The sequence below is a fragment of the Lathyrus oleraceus genome, chromosome 6 (genome assembly GCF_024323335.1).
Source record: "Lathyrus oleraceus cultivar Zhongwan6 chromosome 6, CAAS_Psat_ZW6_1.0, whole genome shotgun sequence".
NCBI classification, from domain to species: domain Eukaryota; kingdom Viridiplantae; phylum Streptophyta; class Magnoliopsida; order Fabales; family Fabaceae; genus Lathyrus; species Lathyrus oleraceus.
Genome location: NC_066584.1, coordinates 380,286,932 through 380,294,057, shown reverse-complemented (window position 1 = coordinate 380,294,057; position 7,126 = coordinate 380,286,932).

Here is a 7,126-nt window from a genome sequence, read left to right as displayed (position 1 = left end):
ACAGAGTACGATATCCAGTATACATCCCAGAAAGCCATCAAAGGGAGTATTCTGTCAGACTATCTTGCTCAGCAGCCGATTGATGATTATGAGCCGATGAAGTTTGATTTTCCAGATGAAGACATCATGTTCCTCAAGATGAAAGACTGTGAAGAGCCAGTTGTTGAGGAGGGACCTGATCCAAACGAAAAGTGGACTTTGTTGTTTGATGGGGCTGTCAATGCTAGAGGAAGTGGAATTGGCGCTGTCATTACTACTCCGAAAGGTGCCCACATGCCTTTCACCGCTCGTTTGACTTTTGAGTGCACAAATAATGAAGCTGAGTACGAGGCCTGTATCTTGGGTATTGAGCAAGCCATTGATCTGAGAATCAAGACTCTGGACATCTTCGGAGATTCAGCTCTGGTGATTAATCAAGTGAATGGTGATTGGAATACTCTCCAGCCCACTCTGGTCCCCTACAGAGATTACACGAGAAGACTGTTGACTTTCTTCACAATAGTAAAATTGTATCATATACCTCGTGATGAGAACCAGATGGCAGACGCACTTGCTACTCTATCCTCCATGATCAAGGTAATTCGTTGGAACCATGCTCCCAGGATCGATGTGATGCGCCTTGACAGGTCCGCGTATGTGTTTGCTGCTGAACTGGTAGTCGATGACAAGCCCTGGTATCACGATATCAAGTGCTTTCTGAAGAATCAAGAGTACCCTGCAGGGGCATCCAACAATGACAGAAATACTTTGAGAAGATTGGCAGGCAGTTTCTTCTTGAACAAAGACGATGTGTTGTATAAGAAGAACTTCGACATGGTTTTGCTCAGATGCGTGGACAGACACGAGGCGGACATGTTAATGCAGGAAGTTCATGAAGGTTCCTTCGGTACTCATGTCGGCGGACATGCAATGGCTAAGTAATTGTTGAGAGCGAGTTATTATTGGATGACCATGGAATCAGATTGCTTCAAATATGCTCGGAAGTGTCATAAATGCCAAATTTATGCTGATAAGGTGCATGTGCCGCCAAATCCTCTGAATGTGATGACTTCGCCGTGGCCGTTTGCTATGTGGGGCATTGACATGATTGGAAAGATTGAGCCGACTGCTTCCAATGGGCATCGCTTCATCCTTGTTGCCATCGACTATTTCACCAAGTGGGTCGAAGCAGCGCCGTTCGCGAATGTCACCAGACATGTGGTTGCCCGTTTCATCAAGAAAGAAATCATTTGTCGCTATGGGATTCCCGAAAGAATCATTACTGATAATGGTTCTAATCTCAACAACAAAATGATGAAGGAGTTGTGTCAGAACTTCAACATTCAGCATCACAATTCTACCCCTTACTCCCTGGTGTATGGTATGGAAGCAGTCCTACCTGTTGAAGTGGAGATTCCTCCTCTAAGAGTCCTGTTGGATGTCAAGTTAGACGAAGCCGAATGGATTCGGACAAGGTTCAATGAGTTGAGTCTTATCAAAGAGAAGCGAATGGCAGCCATTTGTCATGGGCAGTTGTATCAGAGTCGGATGAAGAGAGCCTTTGATCAGAAAGTGCGTCCTCGTTGTTTCCAAGTCGGAGATTTAGTGTTGAAAAGGATCCTTCCTCCTCAGACAGATCATAGGGGCAAGTGGACTCCTAACTATGATGGACCGTATATTGTCACCAAGGTTTTTGATGGTGGGGCCTTAATGCTTGCAACTATGGATGGTGAAAACTTCACTTCCCCTGTGAACTCAGACGCAGTTAAAAAATACTTCGCATAAAATAGACCCGCTGGACAGTAAAAAGAATAGTCCAGGCAAAAATGGGCATCCCGACGAACCAAGAAAATGAAAAGGTTCGGGCAAAAATTAGGGATTAAAAATGAAAAGATCGTACACCCGGTAAGTTGAAAACCTGAAAAGGCAACTTAGGAAAAAATGGGTATCCCGGTGGATTGAAAACCCGAAAAGGGCGATCCAAGCAAAAGTTAGGGATTAAGCGAATGACTGCGTTCTGAGTTAGTTCTGAATTTCATCTCATGTCGATGACTGGAAATTTTCAAAAGGTAGGAAACAGTCCAATCACCTTTTCAGAAGGCTGATCATCTGGAGGATCTTGAAGACGGGCAAGTCATAGCAGAATTAGAACCCAATAGAAATCCATTTCACATTGCCATTAGATTAATTTCTGTTTTTATCTTTTGTGCGATTACCTCTTTCCAAGGATTGCTTCCTGATGTAAATGCCTATTCAGAGGCCATTCAATCGATAAAATCATGTTATTCAGTATATCTCTGTTTTCATTTTCATTTTACTGTTTTGTTTGCAAAAATGACGTCCGAATTTTTGATAAATATTGCATCATGACACATAAGGGCTTTACAGGTACATGCTTAATAAACATTTAAAATTGCTGTAAATTTTAAGTGCTTTGGATCGTCTATTCAGAACAGATACCCTCGGGGCATTTCCTTAAAATCCCCTGCAGATGATCGTGAATATCTTCCCCAGTGAAGTCGCCAACAGACGAATCCGGTGTCTTATCCCTGCAGAGCTGATCAGGTGTTGGATTCTTCAATACCCAGCAGGTTCTCACCACTGTACTTCCCCAAGCATTTGTTTCAGGACATACACTCCCCAGTAGAGTTGACAGTGCCAGACTATATATCCCCAACGGAGTTGACAGTGCCAGACTGTATCTTCCCAGCAGAAGTGGCTGCTCCTTAGAGTTCGAGGCCAGATCGATAATCCCAATTCCAGATCCATGGTTTCTTTCCTTGAAGCAGAACCTCGGTACCGTATCAGTGTTTTCTTCCCCTGCTGAGTCATCTCTCGCAGATCGTGGTTTCCAGAACCACTCTCGCTTTCCCCAATAGCAGGTTTTCAGTGTTGTTCTCTTCCCAGTCTGAATCTCGGCATTTCGTCATTGCCAGAACACCGTGTGGCGGGTCATTTCCCCACATAATTCTTTGCGCTGTGCATCTCCAGCAGCCTTGCCAGGGTCCAGAAGATGGTGATCATTTCCCCAGCAGATCCCCTTGCCTCAGCTTGGCATTCTACCCAGCATTTCGCATCCCTGCATGTAGAATCATATTACATTGCATCTTTCCAAATCGCGTAGCATTTCCATTTTCATGGAGCATTACGTCATTGAAAAATTCAAACATACGCATGTAAGCATAAAACATTCTCGGTATCCCAAGTGATAAGCTAGAAGTTGTTTCCAGTACTCAGACTGAAGATTGTTCACGACTTACCTTTGTTATCCCCAGCAAGTGTCATTGGCCCATGCGCCGCCTCTATTATCTTTCCCTATTTCTGCCGATGCTGACAGGCATGAAGTTTTTCCGGTATTCAGACCGAAGTGGCATTCAGGCCAATTTTCCGGTATTCAGACCGAAGTGGCATTCAGGCCAATTTCCGGTATTCAGACCGAAGTGGCATTCAGGCCAATTTTCCGGTATTCAGACCGAAGTGGCATTCAGGCCAATTTCCGATATTCAGATCGAAGTGGCGTTCAGGCCAGTTTCTGGTATTCAGACCGAAGTGGCGTTCAAGCCAGTTTTCCGATGTTCAGATCGAAGAAGTTTCCGACGTTCAGGTCGATGCAACTTGTGGCATTCAGGTCAATTTTCCGATGTTCAGATCGAAGAAGTTTCCGACGTTCAGGTCGATGCAACTTGTGGCATTCAGGCCAATTTTCCGATGTTCAGATCGAAGAAGTTTCTGACGTTCAGGTCGACGCAACTTGTGGAATTCAGGCCAGCCTCTCGGTGTTCAGACCGATATTAATAATCTCATATCTCCCGATGTTCAGATCGAAGTCATTTCCAGTATTCAGACTGATGAGCGGCATTCAGGCCATGGTTATTTCTGTGTTACCATTTATTTTGGTATCCAAGTTAACATTCTTTTTCGGTATTCAAACTGACTCTCACCGTACCAGATGGATTCTTCTTTCAAGACCACCTCTTTGCCGATTCTGACAAACATTGTTACTTCACTTCACTTCAGTGCAAATTTTTGAGCTTTTATTGTATTCAATCCCTTGATACCTCGAAAGCACGAAAGCCGCTGCTATCTTCTTTCCAGGTCTCCAGTTGATTGAATAGGGGCAGCTATAATACCCCAAAATTTACCCTTCATTTTTTCTGGAAGCATACGCTTTACACCTCATGCATGCATTCATTTTTAGATCATTTAACATTAGATACATTGCATTTTATCATGTCAATCAGAATTAGATCCAAGAAACTTTATTTAAAAAAATAAATAAATAAATAAATAAATAAATAAAATAAATAAATAAATAAATAAATAAATAAAAACGAAAATAAAATAAAATAAAATAAAATAAAATAAAATAAATAAAAATAAATAAATAAATAAAAGAAAAAATCTCAGACTTGGACCTCTCTCAAAAGTCCACTAAGCTACCAATTTTAGGCTATAAATACTAGAGTTTCAGTGAAATAAATATGGATGATATTCCTATTACTCTGAGGAAAAAGATAGTGAGAGAAGAGCTAACAGAGTTCAGAGCAGCCTCCAAACCCTGAAGGGAACTCAACTGCACAGAATCACCTCTGCCTCACATAAACCCTAAAGATTGTTTTGTAAACCTCACGGGTGAAACTCAATTTCAATCAAGCTCTCCAATTAGGTTTGCCCTATATCCATCATCTTTATGCCTTTAATTTGAATGCTCTAAATGTATGAGGTATTATGGGTGAATTTGATACGCTTTTGATGCATGTCTTTTTTTTGTGAATTTTAATGGCATGATTCATGTGGTTACATTTTGATTTGGGGGCAACCCTTGATTACCCTATTTTTTTTGTCTCTAACCTGTTTGTTGAGTTTTTGTGAGGGCTCACATGACTTTTGCAGGGATAACTTGCGTGGTTTTCCACTTTATTTGTGGGATACCCCCTGGAGGTTTCATTCCGATTACCTGTACTGACTCACTTTCTTTGATGGTGTTTAGCTTGGAAGGATCCCTGGGTTTCCCATTCCTCTAACTGCTGTTACTTCGGATCTTTATCCGCGTGGTACTTTTACATTTTTCCCGCATTTTACTGCTTTCCTAGCTGGAAGACCTCGATAGGAGGCAATGTTTTGTGTGTTTTTTTTTACAGGTTCCTTCGTCAAGGACTGCCTTTTTGCATGAGTTCACCAAACCATAACCCTTCATTGATTTTTCTTCTCCTAAACACACGTTTACTCCTTCTACTACAGGTGAGTAAGTCTCCAAAGGTCGAGCATCCGGTAGATTGCGTAGTAACGTCGTTCGTCCAAAACCCACTCCATAACCCCGTAGTTAGCCGAACTACGACTTGCTCTGATTCTCATTCCAGATGAGATACGTAGGCATAAGACGCGATGTCTTAGCGAGCACACATCCCCCCAACCCATAGGTCAGTCGAGCTACGAAGACTCTGATTCTCATATTCAGATGAGATACGTATGCAGTGGATGCGACATCCGCGCGAGTCATTTTCATTTAACTTTTTTTTTTTGGTAAACAGCACAAGATAAACTCACACCCTTTAGACAAGAACTACAAAAGTGGATCCCGTAGAGTACTACGGATGCGTAGGGGTGCTAATACCTTCCCTTCGCATAACCGACTCCCGAACCCAAGATTTGGTTGCGAGACCCCGTCTTGTCCTTTCCTTTTTCAGGTTTACTTCGAGCGTTTCCTTTCCCTCCTTTGGAACGAATAACGCACGGTGGCGACTCTTCTGTCATTTTCTTTCGCCGATTGTTTTTTCGCGCACTGTATTTTTCAGGTTGCTACAGCCATTTGTGCCCTTCTCAATTAAATTTTGTTAAAAGCAATTCACCAACTTTAAAATTGTTACCACGAACTACGAGATTTTGATCCCTCATTTTTATATTGGTACGTAGGCACAAGTCCGAAGGTCTTGTCAAACACAAAAATATAATCAATGAATTCTTTTCTCATCCCCACACTCTATTTTTTCGCAAACATCTTTTTACCAAAAACACATACACACAAAAAAAGGGCTCCCTAGGAGTACCTAGGATCCTTTGGGTGCTAACACCTTCCCTCTATGTAACCAACCCCCTTACCTGTAATCTCTAGCATCTTATTAGTTTTGATTTGAAAACTTCTTATCTTTGGGTTTTGTTCGTACTTTTCCCTTTTCCTTTGGAAACAATAAAAGCGCGGTGGAGACTCTTGTTTTATTGACGTTAAGTTTATCCATAGTTTGATGGTCATGAGTTTACCGTTACACCCCCCACTTCTTAAATTTTAAAATCTCTCCCCCTTTTCAAAAACTTTCTTTACTTGTGATTTCAAACTTAGACCTTACTTCAAGTAGAAACTTTGGCCTTATGCCATTGAATTTTTGAACTTCCTAAGTCTAATCATATTGACTTAAAATTTCAAAAGACAAAAAAAACTAACAACTCCATTCAAACCTTTGGCCCTTTGTGCCCTCCTCAATTAAATATTTGTTAAAAGCAATTCACCAACTTTGAAATTTTTACCACGAATTATGAGGTTTTTATCCCTCATTTTTATGTTGGTACGTAAGCACAAGTCCGAAGGTGTTGTCAAACACAAAAATATGATCAATTAATTCTTTTCTCATCCCCCACCTTCTATTTTTCTCAAACATCTTTTATATCAAAAAACACATACACACATAAAAAGGGCTCCATAGGAGTACCTAGGACACTTTGGGTGCTAACACCTTCCCTCTATGTAACCAACTCCCTTACCTGTAATCTCTGGCATTTTATTAGTTTTGATTTGATAACTTCTTATCTTTGGGTTTTATTCGTACTTTTCCCTTTTCCCTTGGAAACAATAAAAGCGCGGTGGAGACTCTGGTTTTATTAACGTTAAGCTTATCCATAACTTGATGGTCATGAATTTACCGCTACAATAGTGAGAAAACGGGAAGTTGGATTTTAAGCATGGCCCACGTCCTCCTGGGAACTCAGATTCGTGATGGCTTTTCTGAGCCTACACGTCTCGTAGAGACGTTATATGGAGTAGACATGATGTTCGTGACGTCAGCGCACAAAGTTGAATAGTGGTGGAACTTCAAAAATTCCACCCGTCTCTCAAAAAATGAATCAAAAGTACCATTTTGGGGGGTCATTTGTT